Raw genomic sequence first — 16,915 nt, 5'->3', positions numbered from 1 at the left:
CCACACTAAAGAAATTAAACTATTTGGTCCTGACTGAAGATTTCAGTGCACTAGAAGCCGACTGTCAGCTCTGAGACGAGTCTGCCAATCGATCCCTTCCGCTTAGGGACTGGAGTTTGCAGACCAAATCAAATATCTAGGTAGTATCGATTCCTCCTGCGGAAACAGTCATTCAATCTTTGTCAATAAGAGGCCTGGAGACTGAGGCAATGGTCAAAAGTCCAAAACAGGAATTAATTTTTCGTTATATATATATATATATATATATATATATATATATATATATATATATATATATATATATATATATATATATATATATATAGAGAGAGAGAGAGAGAGAGAGAGAGAGAGAGAGAGAGAGAGAGAGAGAGAGAGAGAGAATAAATGGATGCCATCGGTTTATAAAACGCGCATGACAATGAAATATAGGTCTATGAAGGCAAACGATCGCCAGTAATCTCAGTTTGCTAAATTATGTTGGCTGAAAAAAGACCAAGCATAAATGAAACGTAATAAAATTAGAGTGATATCACTTCGTAACCTCACATTGTACGAAAGTTTTACAAAACTATTTTCAATTGGAGAAGTCTAGCTTCACCTTGTTCTATCCGAAGTTGAAAAATAAATTGTCGTAAATCTTGATAGCTCCTCGTTGAGTCTTTGTTTTCGTTATTATTTTTTTCTATTTGGGATATACTTCTTTGTACTTCTAAACTTGCGGAATTCCGTAAATTGGGGTATTTTTCATTGTTTCTTGTACACCATTTGAATTTTGTGCATCTACAATGCTTTCATCTACAGGATTGTATTTCACAGTGGGCAAGAGATTTTGTGTGATGCTTGTATCTTTAAAGCATTTAAGATAATACATGCCTATACTATTTTAATTAAAATGAAGCAGTTGCTGCAATAAAATCTGTAAAGCATTTTTTCATCATGTTTTATACTCAACACCGGCTGACGGTGGTCAGGTGGTTTTGTAGCATGTTCTACACTCAACACTGGCTGACGGTGCGTTTCTGTTGGCCAAGAAAGTAAGACGTATTACCAAACAATTATCCTTTTTGATGATCACGTTTTGTAGGGAATTTCTTTCGATAAGTTATTAGTAGTCTTTTAGCAGCTACAAGATAAAATGTACGTTTTGCAGGATCATTCAGTCTCTCTCTCTCTCTCTCTCTCTCTCTCTCTCTCTCTCGCATAGTACCAGTTCTGCTTTTCCTCTACGATATTTTGTAGGTTTTCACTTAACTAAGCCAGGACCCGAGCAATTATTGAGAGTGTAAGGGAGATGGTGCTCTAGTTAACATATGGAAATAGATCAAGATCAACTACAACAATACCTGTAATCTCATACATCTGGTATAGGTTGTCTCATTCAGCAAAGCCTCGCGCGTGGCTCAATTACATCTCCGCCACTGTCATTCGCCCAGACACATTGGCATTAAGAAGAGCTATAGATATGGGGTTAGACCACTAATTATTTCACTATATATGACCTACATGCATTTCTCCCAGCTGAACTTAGACCAACATTCCAGACACTAGGATTCCTAGGGGAGACAATGCTATAGTACATTAACACACGCTATAACTTGTTATGTGTTACCCTGAAGTTTCTTTGAATGACAGTTAAGCAAAACCTAGTAGGGTCGAGACTCCATATTCGGGTCAATGAAAACCTCATTCTTGGCCATATTTCATACTTACTTTACCTGTGCATCTTGTCCATATCTCATACTTACTTTACCTGTGCATCTTGTCCATATGTCATACTTACTTTACCTGTGCACTTCCACCACACTGATTTCACAACCACAATAAAAGTCATCACAAAATAAAGAATACCTCTTTCCCGGCTCAGTCCCTATAATAAATTCAGTGAAAGGCACAGCAAAACAACACCGCTAAATTAGAACTACTTTCCTCCACTCCGAACTGGAAACATTTTTCCATCGTGGTTTGACTCCATACTGGCATTGTGAATGGCCAAGATATACTTCCATTGAGAATGGTCAGACATATTATTATTGAGAAGGGCCGAGACATGTTGGCATTGAGAAGGACCCAGACATATCGGCATTGAGAAGGGTCGAGATATATTGGCATTGAGAAGAGTCGAGATATATTGGCATTGAGAAGGGTTAAGACATATTGGCACTGTGAAGGGTCCGACTTACAGACATTGTGAAGGGTCCGACTTATAGACATTGTGAAGGGTCCGACGTATTGGCATTATGAAGGGTCCATCCATATTGGCATTGTGAAGGGTCCCTTCACATTAGCATTGTGATTCATTCAGGCATACTGGCATTATGAAGGGTCTGACTGTATAGTGTTGTGAAGGGTCCGACATAATGGCAACGTGAATGTTTCAGATATAGTGGCATGATCAAGGTTCCAGACATATTGGCATTGTATAGGGTCCGACATATTGGTATTGTGATGGAGCCGACATATTGGCGTTGAGAAGGACCAGAAATAGTGGCAATTAGAAGGGCCAGACAAAGTGACTTTGAGAAGGGCCAGAAATAGTGGCATTGAGAAGGGCCAGACATATTGGCGTTGAGAAGGGCCGGACATAGTGGCATTAAGAAGGGCCAGAAATAGTGGCATTTAGAAGGGTCAGAAATAGTGGCATTGAGAAGGGCCAGAAATAGTGACATTGAGAAGGGCCAGAAATAGTGGCATTGAGAAAGGCCAGATATAGTGACATTGAGAAAGGCCAGATATAGTGGCATTGAGAAGGGTCATGCATAGTGGCATTCAGAAGGGCCAGATATAGTGGCATTCAGAAGGGCCAGACATATTGGCGTTGAGAAGGGCCAGACAGAGTGGCATTGAGAAGGACCAGAAATAGTGGCATTGAGAAGCGCCAGATATAGTGGCATTGCGAAGGATCAGGCATAGTGGCAGTGAGAAGTGCCAGATATAGTGACATTGAGAAGGACCAGGTATAGTGGCACTGAGAGGGGCCAGGCATAGTGGCATTGAGAATGGCCAGACATAGTGGCATTGAGAAGGGCCAGATAAGGGCATTGGGAAGGGCCCGACAAAGTGGCTTTGAGAAGGGCCAGAAATAGTGGCATTGAGAAAGGCCAGGCATAGTGGCATTGAGAAAGGCCAGATATAGTGGCATTGAGAAGGGCCAAGACATTTTTCATTGATTAGGGGCCATTCCTATTGGCATTGAGAAGGGTCTAGATATATTGGCATTGAAAAGGGTCCATATGTATTGGCATTGAGAAGGGTCTAGATATATTGGCAATGAAAAGGAGTCCACATATATTGGCATTGGGAAGGGCCAGAAATAGTGGCATTGAGAAGGGCCAGATATGGTGGCATTGAGAAAGGCCAGATATAGTGGCATTGTGAAAGGCCAGACATAGTGGCATTGAGAAGGGCCAAGACATTTTTTCATTGATTAGGGGCCATTCATATTGGCATTGGAAAGGGCCCATATATATTGGCATTGAGAAGGGCTTGAATACTGGCACTGAGAAGGGCTTGGTGATAGACGTTGTTTGCTTAATTTCTATTTTAAAAAATGGTGTTTCCAAATCCCCATATAATAAAATGTATCAGATTTTATTTTGGTTGCAAAAGTTCAAAATCCCACAGGGTGTCAAACAGTTACAAGTTTATGGAAGTGTTTTCAGCCACAAACAGACAAGCCAGAAAGTGGGTGATTAAAATTGATTTTGTAATGTTTTACTTGCATAACAACATCCTACTTTAATAACAGATTAATTACTGTTTGTTCAAAAATAGCCATTGCCTTATTTTATCACTAATCAAGTAAATAATGTTACATGACTAAAAAAAAATCTCTAAACGCTCGCTAGGAATATATACAAGTAATGTTAAATCAATTAATCAATTGATTTATGGGTCGATCAACCCAGCAACCAATCAGTTATTCAATCGATATATAAATCAGTAAATAGATGTAATGATTTAACGATCTATCCCTCTTTGCATCAATAAATCAATCAATGATAGTAATGAGTAAAACCTTGTCCAACCCCTATTTCATTTTCCATAATAAATGCTTTTATTGTGCACTGGCATACCAATCTTATACTTATATATTACTTTTGAGCATAAATAGGTGATGAGAATAAAATAAATCACCCACCCATCCACAGAGATATTTTTTACCAAAAATTTGTCCATAAACTACTCATTCTACTAAGATACGGGAGTGGGGAAAGGAGTGGATAGATGGGGCTGATGCACAGAAATGGGTGGAAGGATGGGGATAATATTGACACAGAGGTCGGTCCATAGAGCTTTTTAACCCTTTGGTCGATACACAACATCATAACGGAAGGGGGGGGGGGGGCAGGGAAATCGCTCTTTGTCTGGTTTATCTTTACCAATCATAAAAAAACAGTACCAACCCTCCCCACCCCTTTGAAAAGTTAAATTATGTCTTCAGTACACTGTGTGCTTTGTATTTTTAAAGTAGCTTTAACAATTGGTCAGTCATATCGATAGGATGTTTGCACTGTGATGTCTAATCAACCAGTCAAATTATCATTACACCAGCCCGACCATTCCTAACACTTACCTCTTAATGATTAGTGCCAAGCGAGGCAGCTGTTAATACCATTTTTATAAGTCTTCTGTACGACTCGTCTGTGATTCGAGCTCTCGACCTCACACATACGAAGCGTGCGCTTTAACCATTAGGCCACCTTTAAGCTGTCTCACTTGGTGTATTCACAGTAAATGTAATGTAATCGTTAGCAATGTCAAACATCCATTGTTTGTTGTAATATTATACAAACATAATTTACATCGTCGTCGGAATCAGATATATATATATATATATATATATATATATATATATATATATATATATATATATATATATATGATAGTATTATTTGTATTAAATATTAATTCTGCCTACTATTATCAAGCGTTCTCCTATAGAATCCAGGGATAGCACTTTCCGTTCTGCCTGGTTAGTGTTTATATATATATATATATATATATATATATATATATATATATATATATATATATATATATATATAATTTAATATACGTGAATGCTCCATTAGCATTTACCAAGAGATACCCTGTCTAAATGAATAGACGTCTAATGTATGTCTACGGTTTGATTTGCGCGCCAGGCGCCCACTTAAACTCCATATCTCATTCTAGTGGTGTTTTTTGTGTTTTTATTTTCTAAGGGCAAAGCAGATAGTTCCTGGATAAACGGGAATGTCTGGCAGGTCACCAGAAGCTATGTTCATAACGGCTAACCTCAGCGTGTTTTCTTCCGCCTGTTTGCGTAGAGTATCTGTTCCCATTAACAACCGCAGAATTGGCGAAAATATGTATACGTGTTTCCCCTTTGTGGCCCAGATTCTGAAAAGTCTGCCTTGAATAATATATGAAATTCATGAGGGGAAAAGGGAAGTTTTTAAACAGTGCTTGTATGAACACGAACCAAAACGTTGACCAAGATGGAACAACATGTTTATGTTGCATATATGCATTAATTATCATCACTAGATACATTATCTAGGAATCAGTTTATAGATCTGCTTAGACACCTCAACGTAAGGAAGGGTTTTCTTTGTTGTTCTTGTTGTGATCCTTGTATTTGTTATGAATCGATATCTGGCCGGATCTGGGGACACACACACACACACACACACACGTAATCACTTGTCACATGAAATTTGACCATCATTTTATTCTTACACCCATTTATTGGGTATTATGACACTTTGAGTAAATAGACACATAGACATTTGTTTCGGCGCCCATTCGAGGAAAGTTATGGCCCTTTTGAAATATTTTAACCCCTCCCCTCATCCCCCAAAGCTTGACCTGATCTGGCCCTGCATATCTAGTGTAATTGTTGATATAAGAACAACAATCATGCACGGCTTTGCGAAATTAAAAAATTGTAATAAATCCACCCTATGATTTTCCCTCGTGTTTTTTTTTCTCTCGGACATTTGACCTTAGCCAATGTTCAGTATAATGCTGCTATTACCAGATTACTTGTTAGCGTGTTACATAATACCCCCCCCCCCCACCGACCTTCTGTAATTACTGTAATAATTATCGCATACAGTAAGCAAGAATATGGCGCGAGGAGGTAAACAGATAGTGTCGTATTCATCCTGATAAAAGCTATTGCTCGCTTAATATTTAGCAACAAAGCCTAGTATACTATCTACAATAATGTTGCAGGCATAAAATAACCCAGGCATCTTTGTGTAAAAAAAAAAAATCTCTCAATAAAGTATACAATCAAAAACATATATTTCAATAAAGTGTACAATCAAAAACATCTCTCTCAATAATGTGTACAGTCAAAAACATATCTTTCAATAAAGTGTACAATCAAAAACATCTCTCTCAATAATGTGTACAGTCAAAAACATATCTTTCAATAAAGTGTACAATCAAAATCATCTCTCAATAAAGTGTACAATCAAAAACATATCTTTCAATAAAGTGTACAATCAAAAACATCTCTCTCAATAATGTGTACAGTCAAAAACATATCTTTCAATAAAGTGTACAATCAAAAACATATATTCAATAAAGTGTACAATCAAAATCATCTCTCAATAAAGCATACAATCAAAAACATATATTTCAATAAAGTGTACAATCAAAAACATCTCTCTCAATAATGTGTACAGTCAAAAACATATCTTTCAATAAAGTGTACAATCAAAAACATATATTCAATAAAGTGTACAATCAAAATCATCTCTCAATAAAGTGTACAATCAAAAACATATCTTTCAATAAAGTGTACAATCAAAAACATCTCTCTCAGTACAACAAAATTCAAGACAGTGATACTTAATAAGCAGATAGATAGTCAGACAGACACATGACACGGCTTGAAACAGTTCAAAAGAGTCAGACAGACACAAAACACGGCTTGAAACAGTTCAAAAGAGTCATACAGACACAAGACACGGCTTGAAACAGTTCAAAAGAGTCAGACAGACGCAAGACACGGCTTGAAACAGTTCAAAAGAATCAGTCAGACACAAGACACGGCTTGAAACAGTTCAAAAGAATCAGACAGACACAAGACACGGCTTGAAACAGTTCAAAAGAGTCAGACAGACACAAGACACGGCTTGAAACAGTTCAAAAGAGTTAGACAGACACAAGACACGGCTTGAAACAGTTCAAAAGAGTTAGACAGACACAAGACACGGCTTGAAACAGTTCAAAAGAGTTAGACAGACACAAGACACGGCTTGAAACAGTTCAAAAGAGTTAGACAGACACAAGACACGGCTTGAAACAGTTCAAAATAGTCAGAAAAACAAAACATATCACTGGGCCAAATTAAGATCTATTCGAGATTATAATACAACTGGGAGTATTTAAACATGTTCAGATAGTGCGGAAAACTGTAAAACCACCGATACACTGAGTATTTAGGCATGATTGGATAGTGGGGAAAACTGTAAAAACCTCTGATACATTGAGTATTTAGGCCATGATCGGATAGTGGGGAAAACTGTAAAACCACCGATACAGTGAGTATTTAGGCATGATTGGATAGTGGGGGAAACTGAAATACCCAATGAAGTGTTATCTCGGTATACCAACTTACAGAAGTGATATCTTGGTATACCAACTTTACAGCTAGTTTCCGTGCAGATATCCGTTACGGATCACTGCCATCTCACCTCTGTCTGCGTGGGTTCGAGTTTAAAATTCAGCCAGTGTGGGTATGTGAGAAAGCCTGCCAATAGCTTCTCGAGGGTCTGTGGTTCTTTCCGGGGATTTCCCGGGTTCTTCCTCCACCATTAATACTGGCCGCCACGATTAGCCTATCGTGTGCTGAAAAATGGCGTTAAACCCTACAAAAAACAACAAAAACGATTACTTCCCACGATGACTCAACTGAACGAGTAAAACGAATAAATACCCCGCAAACATCTTGTTACGGTACACTAAAGCACCAAGCGACAAAACTTTTTTTCGATATCAATTATTGTACGCTTCTTGGATTCAAACAACAAAAATGCTGGTACCGAATGTATGGTATGCGATTTACTTCCAACAAAAAAGAGTGCTATTCAGTCAAGGTATGAAGACGCTGATCGACATCTGCATGATGTAGCTCACTGTACAGGGACTGTTTGTAAGTAATGTACTGAATGTTGACAAGAAAAAATGGACGGACCTTAAATATATCACATAGAATTATTAGCTTTGTGGCAATTAGTCAGGTGTAAAGTGCATTGTTCCAAATTGTAGTGTTAAGAATTTAAGAAACTTTTTACCTCATTTGTTTAACCTGTCAGTGTTGTTACTTGGATGGCTGATCGGAACAATAAAGCCCAGCATGTTTAATTAACACGTGCTCTACCAAAACTACCTCAGATTAATTACCCCATGAGCCGTATTGATATAGGACCCTATCATACTAGAAAAGGGACAAGGTAAGTAACTTCTAAAAAGTTCGTTCCGCGAGTGACCATTGATTTCCTTCTTTTATTTCCATCTTTGAACACGACATTAATCTATGGCTTGTTTTACTCCTGAGATATCTTTCTGTTAATCAAGCCATCAATGATTTTTCTGAGTTGCACCAAACTGAAGTTATGTGCTCCGAAATATACGGATTTCACGATGTTTTGCTTGCTGGGACAAAGTACCCTAAGATAGGTTCAACAATCGGCATGATTTTGTTTTTTTCTCCAGGTTATTGCTTTTCTTCAACATCAAGCTTGCATCGAGCTCCTGTGGTTTAATTGTGTTTCACTGAAAAGAAACCGCATTAAGTTTTCCACAGACATTGAGCATATTTTATTACTCTTTGGAGACTGGCGTCGATGGAATTGAAACAGGTTAACAACGTATAAACATCACATATATCTCCACTATCGAATAGTTAAGAGAATATATAGACCGCGTACACTATTCATGTAAGTGATAAACCGAGATATGCTCAAGGCCGCATGTGTTCAAGTGCTACAACGCATTTTTCAACATCTATATTTCCTCCAACTCGAGACAAAAGAAGGTTGCTTTTTGGTCTATACAAGTACATTTTTCATCTTCTCATCACTGTTTATAAGACTAATCCTACTGAAAACAACATAGACCCCGATCTATCGTCACATAGTGCGCCAGTAGATCAGGATCTGTGTTATTTGTAATGTGGATTGACAAACTTCGTAAACTCAGATTTGCCTGCGCACTACGCTACGACAGATCTGGGTCTGTGCAGTTTGCAGCAGGGCTCGTCTTTTAAGTGAGTATGCCGCACTTAACAACTGTTTCATTAGTTCATTACTTTATGGGACCTGTTTAATGTTTTCCATCCAACTTTCAATGCAAACATTCTAAAAATATACGTAAACAGTTCCTTTATATAAGTATAACATATTGTCTGCCATTAAATGGACTCTCTTAAGTTAACATGTTTGATGTCAACATGTTTGATGTCGAATGATTGAACTGCATTAAACATAATAACACCTTTTTTTACATCACTATAGTCTCCACTTTTCAAAGTCTCAAAAAGATCTTGCTTGCAATACGGTAGTTTTGTTAGGGCGTCCACTTGTTGTGTGGGGCTTTGTTAGTTATGTATCGTTATCTCGGAGATGATCGACCACGGTGTTATTGCCTGGATCGAGTAAATAATAAAATAATGTATATATTTAATGGATGGAATAACAGTAACTGAGCAGAGTTATTGAATAGAACAACACGAGTCATCGTTTCCAAAATACAGTACTTTAATCAATTACATAAACAAAATGAAATTAAACACGACATTTGAAGGATGAGGTTTCTCTTAGAAATTAAATTACATTAAAAAATTGATATAAAAAATATACTTACCCATTGTGTTATATCGATAAAACAAATTACATCATAGAATCGAGTGAACGGTCGAACTCATTGCTCAGCACACTTGCATAACCTGCTTACTTCCGGTCCTCTTAAAATCAACGTTGGTGACAGGTTACTTGTCCTCTTCTCTCTATCTCTCCAGCTCTTTCTGGTCGTCAAATGTAACATGGTTGTCTTTTCCCACTGCGTGGTACATATATGGAGCTACTATTTCTCCACTGAATCAAGTCTGTCATTTAAGACCGACAAATTCACACATCCTCAACATTTATTTTGCATTACAAGCAAGTAAATTTGAACAAATTCATATAGAGGATATATTGTATGACATTCTTAGAATACATGAAGCATATACCATTCAAGACAAATGAATGCTAACATTTAACATCAGAACTCAAGTAAAATTGATGTATGAATATACAGCGAATAAATGCAATAAAGAATTACAAACTTATATGCGATTGAGACAAATCTTGTGCTTTCAGAGACTCAATCAATTTCTGTGAGGCAGAATATCTCTTTCCCTTAAGCACAGTGCCCATCAATTTCCAGACACCCGTCCCATGGACAATTTACAATTATAAATACTTGTTATTCTTAGGAGCTAAGAATTTCTTGCCTCCCTGAAGAAACTGGGGCTGGCTAATTTGGCGAGAGAAATTACTTAAAACATTGAATTTCGTTTGGGAAACACACGCCACTCATTTAGCTTAGTTAATCAGGATAAAATTTATCTAACCGAATTTTAACACGCATATTGAAGTTAGAATAATTCATTATCTTCCGCTTTTATTACTAAATATTTCTGATAAAACTTATGTTATGACAAGTTGTTGATGATGATGCTTGGGGTCCGCGTTCTGAGCCATCACGTTTGTTTTCTTTAGGCTGATGGTCAACCCAAACTCATCGCATGCATTAGCCAAGCGGTCCATCAGGTGCTGTTGCTCAGCTTCTGTGTGAGTGGCTAGGGCAGCATCATCTGAGAAGAGCATGTCTCTGATGGTTGCTTCACGCACTTTGCTCTTTGCCTGTAGTCGTGCCAGGTTGAACAGTTTGCAGTCTGATCGCGTGTGCGGGTAGATCCCTTCTGTGGACGTCGCAAAGGCGTGCCTGAGCAGAACAGCGAAGAAGATGCCGAAGAGCGTGGGGGGCTAGTACGCAACCCAGTTTCACTCCGTTGAGGATGCTGAAGGGGTCGGACGTTGAGCCATTGTACTGAACTGTGCCTTCCATGTCATCGTAGAAGGACTGGATCATGCTTAGCAGCTTTGGAGGGCATACAATCTTCGCCAGGATTGTGAAGAGTCCGTCTCTGCTGACGTGATCGAACGCCTTGGTGAGGTATATAAAGGACAGGAAGAGGGGACTGTGTTGTTCTCTGCATTTCTCCTGCAGTTGCCTGACGGAGAAGATCATGTCGATTGTTGACCTCTCTACGCGGAACCTGTACTGCGACACTGGATACACTCTGTCAGCAAGGTCTGTAGTCTGTTCAGGATGACGCGTGGGAAGAATTTACCCACGATGCTGGGTACGGATATGCCCCTGGAGTTGTTGCAGTCACTTCTATCGCCTTTGTTCTTGTACAGGGTTACGATGTTGGCATCTCTCATGTCCTGAGGCACAGCACCATCATGCCATCCTTACCTGGAGATTTACCTAAGGACAGTTTCTGTAAGGCCTTCTTTAGTTCTACCACAGTAGGTTTTTCGTCCAGTTTGGCCATGAGCATAAGGTTTTCAATGGCGTAAAGGGCATAGTTGGTCACGTGGTTCTCTCTGGAGTACAGTTCAGAGTAGTACTCTACCCATCGCTCCATATCATATGTTTGCCCTTGTCGTCGATGTTATCGCCTGTGGAAGACTTCAGTGGCGCTGTCACTTTCTTCGTGAGACCCATTGCTTTCTTTATGCCATCGTACATGCCTCTGATGTTTCCGATATCTGCTGCTGACTGGATGCTCTGACAGAGCTGAAGACAGTATTCATTGGAGCACTGCCGTCCTAACCTCTGCACTTTGCTTCTGGTAGACTGTGTGCATGTAGAGTCCTCTGGCATGGAGATCTATTGTATTCCAGGTGAGCACTGCGACGCTATTCTATGGCTGGTGGAGGTAGCCTCAAATCAGTCGTTGTTCTTTGACTGCTTCTTACCAAAGATCCGTATAGCTGTGCTGTACACAGTCTCTCAGATATGATCCCATCTCTCTTTGGCACTCCATCTCACCTCTGTCTGCGTGGGTTCGAGTCTCGGATTCAGCCAATGTGGGTATGTGAGAAAGCTTGCCAGTAGCTTCTCGTGGGTCGGTGGTTCTTTCCGTGGTTTTCCCAGGTTCTTCTTCCACCATTAATACTGGCCGCCATGTATAGCCTATCGTGTGCTGAAAAATGGCGTTAAACCCTACAACAACAACAACAACTCTTTGGCACTGCCATTGGGAGGTTCTGAATCAAACGTCTTGGAGAGGGCATAAGTGAATGCCTCAGCCTTTTCTGGATATGACGTCTTGCTCACGGCAATGCATGGTTTACCCTTTCGCCTAGAGCGGTGTATCTTCTTTGGCTAAAGCTTCATTTTTCAGCACACCAGTGAGTGGTCAGTGTCATAGCCAGCGCTGTGGATGGTGTAGGTAATAAGCACACCCTTCATTGCAGACCGTCTCGTAATGATCAAGTCCAGTTGGTGCCAGTGTTTAGACCGGGGATGCCTCCAAGACATTTTATGCTGTGGCTTTGTCTGAAAGACTGAATTTGTGATGCTGAGGTCGTGGTACGAGCACGTTTCTAGGAGTCGCTGCCCTTTCTCATTCATCTTCCCAATGTCAAACTTTCCAAGACGGGAAGGCCAAGCGTCATGGTCGGCACCCACCCTAGTGTTGAAGTCGCCCAGTAATATCAAGTTTTCCTCCTTGGGAATTTTGTCGATGAGCGAGTTTAACTCGTCGTAGAACTCATCCTTGGTATTTGCGGTGGCGCTTCGTGTGGGAGTGTAAAAGCTGATCAGGTTCACAGGCCCGGTTGTGGTGTGGAGGCAGAGGGATATCAGTCTTCCGTTTCCTTGTTGGCATGGTTCTATCATCCCCAGCAGAGAGTTCCTGACGGCAAATCCAACACCAAACTCTTTGGTTTCGTCAGCGCCCTTTCTCTGCCAGAAGAACGTGTAGTTCGTGTCTCTGAGGGACCCGGAATCTGGTAGCCGTGTCTCCTTTAGTGCTGATATGTCGACCTGGAGTCTTGCAAGTTATGGTCAATGTAGTACTTGGATATTCATAAAAGTTTACAAAAATGTATTTAAAAAAAAAACACATTGAAGACATCAATTATGTATACGATGAACTCACGCAAAGTGATGATGAGTTCGTGGGCGCTTTCTAATCTTTGTTGCAATAGAGCCCAGGGTACACGTCGACGATCACAATCTCGTCAATAACACTTGTACGGTTTTCTTTTTGTATAACGTCAGTCACCACTTGGGTATCCTGCACACCCGTAATGATGTTTCGCGTGAATTACAGGTGGTCTAACATTTGATTGGGTACCTACCCGCTAACAACTCGTTGATGTTCTCGGCTGAGGACTGAAGAAAAAGTACGAATAACGTCATTGGACATTCTACTGGTGTGTACGATATTGAATCAATCAACAATGAAATCAGATGGAGGATTTAGTTGATGACCAAGAAAGAACGAACCCAAACTCAGCCCTCCCATCTTGATCGAGCCTCCGCAGTATGAGATTGACATAGTACAGTCGTCGCTGTGAATCGTTCCCGTCGGCTTGACGATATTAATAAGAGTCCCATACCTAACGCAAGGGATATCTTAACGCGCAAGACATCGTCAGGATCACCACCATGATGCAGAACAATCTAACATATGACAGTATCATTAGCAGTTACAGTTCAGGTTCATCAAAATTCAATTCACATAGTTAAATAATGTTCGGATTCACCATCGGATCTGTTGTTGATTATTACCACGCTTGTGTAATTACCACGCCACATTCACCGGTTAACGCAGTAGATACCCGTGTGTGTTGTCAGCGCGAAAAAAAATTCGTTTGCTGTGACGATGTCCGATGATTGTTCACATGAATCCTCAAGGTTCTCGCGGCCTTAACCTTGCACGTTGTATCAATCACTAAACAAACAGCAATGAGAGTCGTTGATATCATCAAAAACACTGCTGTTAATAGGTTGAATGTAGGTGGTCCAATCTATTCCAGATTGATTACGACAATTATTAACTCGGACACCATCAAAGCCGACTACGCTATCATCAGAAGCAGCATTGCCATTACCCGGTCAATAAAATTATTAATGAAGGTACTCAACAACGTCTAGCCGAGTTAGCACACACCAGCACTTATTCGAAGATTGCACGTGCGGCATTCGGAAGCGAATTAAGTGTTGCTGTAATGTAAGTAATGGCAAAATTCAAGAAGTGCTCAATATCACATTTGACATGGACCTAACTCTGATGATAAATCAAAGCACACAAGAGGTTCAGTATTATTCATACTTGACTATGTATCCTGATCAAGAAGAACGAGCAGAATTACAAGTATATGATACGTCTCGGTATTTGATTCGTGTGAGGCCTTCTTGGAAAGTGATGAAAAATTTGTACATAATGGCGCGGCTGATACCAATTACGCCGTTGATACCAAGGTTGAACTTGCCAACAGCAATATCATGGCATTGTTCAGCAACATACTTTATCTTGTTGATGGAAAGGACATTAACGCGTGTTTGTTTAATATTGACAATGCCACGAAGATACAATGATTAATATGCATGCTTCCGATGGTGATTCTGTGATATTTCGTAAGGATGCAAATGAACATGCAGAAAACATACATTTCACACTACGAGAGGCTATGAACCGCGTAGCGCCCCCAGTCGCTGTAGAACGTTTAACGTTTAATAATCTCAATTACAAGCATGTATTTATGTAGTACTGAAGGCGATTTCACGCAGCATAGTTATCATTTTCGTGTGCGTTTCCTGTCTGTCACATATTCGGATTATGCAGAGATGTGGCAATGTTATTTTCGGAGTCAAGCACACAGTTACATTATACCCAAAATGACAACATCAGTGGTACAGTTTGGCATGCTGATGGTGTCGTCGATGGTAAAGTTTTTGTGGATGCATGTGATAACGGCTTTGATGGCTGTAGAAACATATTCTTTCGTTATGGGGTCTGAAGGCAGATCACCGCTCTTATTTGTCACGCTCAACACAAACTCGTATGACGGCGAGGTTCATCATTTATCAGGGGCAAATAACCGCCCAACAATGTCTCAGTGAACCAAGACATGTGTTTGTGGCATTTCAATCTACGGGTCTGTCAAATGTCGGACAGAGAATTAAGTAAATTATATCTGGCCGCTTAGGAGTGTCCGCAATTTATTTTGCGATTAAACGATCTTCATGAACCATCAGAAGAAATTTTACTTGACTTCACAAGCAATCATGTAGCACGTGCATATCACAAGTTATTATCTTACATAGGTCGGGATCAAAACATTGATGCGAGTCTGCAGATATCTCTCCAAGACTTCACCCATTTGTACCCGATTTATTACTTTTCATTGATGCACCTGAACATGCTTAAGTTGTCCGTGGTTGACATGCACTTTCATACACGTGTAATAGAGGACCCCCCACCTGTTACGGATGTATTGCTATGATTATTTTTGATAAGATACTGCTGTTGGACCGCACCGGTTACCGGATGAATGATACTGACGTGCCTGTGGTAAACGAAGTTTCTCAAACTAGTAACTGATCGTTTTATTTAGCAGCAGAGAGGGCGATCAGACCACTTAAGGGAGTGGTCACCCTTGTGTTTGGACCAAAAAAAATAGTGACCCTTCATAGAGGTCAATACCACGTCTACGATTATTGTTTGTCCCAAACAGAATTGTAGACGCCCCCTCTCTGCTGCTATCCATATTGTAAAAGAAATTTTAAGTTTGATGAATATTTTTCTTTTCATCTGAATCTTCGGAATCATGGGAATCTTCATCTGTTTCATCTTTATTTGTTTCATCTTTATTTGTTCTATGTTTCAAGTAATATTCAAGTTCTGATGGTGGTTTTTCTATTTTTGGATTTATGTTCTTTCTGTGTTTATAATATATCATCAAACTTCTGTATCGATCTCCACCGCAATTTTTGCAAATCTGATATAATCCTCTAACGCCGTTGTTACATCCAACACAACTTCGTGGACCAGCATGAGGATTTTTCTTTATAAGATAATTATGTTTCTTGCAATATTCTCCACGACATTTTTTATCACATTTGTTAGTGGTTCCTTGACGCAGCCACGCACAGTTGTTCATTATATTAATGATATCTTTTTAATTAAATTTACCCAAATATTTTATCAAGACCTACACGATATCTTGTTCTTGGATCATGTAAATTTATTGTTATATATCCATGTGGAGTAGCTTGCGCTCGTGAGAAGAAATTTTTGAAATTAATTATATCCATGTCACCACCACACCAAGTTTGATGAATATTTCTAAGTGTGTGTGTGTCTACGCCATTAAACACAACTAAAATGTTGAAGTTGTCTCTGATCACTTTCGGAATTTGTGTGTATCGTTGAGTAACATAGATTACGTCTGTATTTTTATGTCTACCTCGGGAAAATATTCTGGCTGGATTTGATTGTTTATCTAGCATCACATCGTCGTATACAACTAAATTATTAATAAATCCGTCTATGGAATCTACGGATGGTGCTTCATCAATATCGGTTATAAACTCTATAACATCATTACCTTCATCCAGTAATCGCGCGTTTTCATTGAAATCTTTAAGTACATCACAACATCGTTGATCATCAGCGGATGGTGCTACTAAATATAATTTATCCCATTTCAACCATCTCATTATCAGATTAAGTAATAACTGCGTCTTACCCGATCCAGATGGTCCTATGATAATCATTCTGATGGAATTTGGTAACGCAGGGTGGTGTTTAACTGGCTCTCGTTTTCTTGTTGCTGAGAAATCAATT

The sequence above is a fragment of the Sinohyriopsis cumingii genome, chromosome 15 (assembly GCF_028554795.1).
Source record: "Sinohyriopsis cumingii isolate HCF-2022 chromosome 15, ASM2855479v2, whole genome shotgun sequence".
In the NCBI taxonomy this organism is placed as follows: domain Eukaryota; kingdom Metazoa; phylum Mollusca; class Bivalvia; order Unionida; family Unionidae; genus Sinohyriopsis; species Sinohyriopsis cumingii.
Note: the sequence above shows the minus strand (reverse complement) of the source record.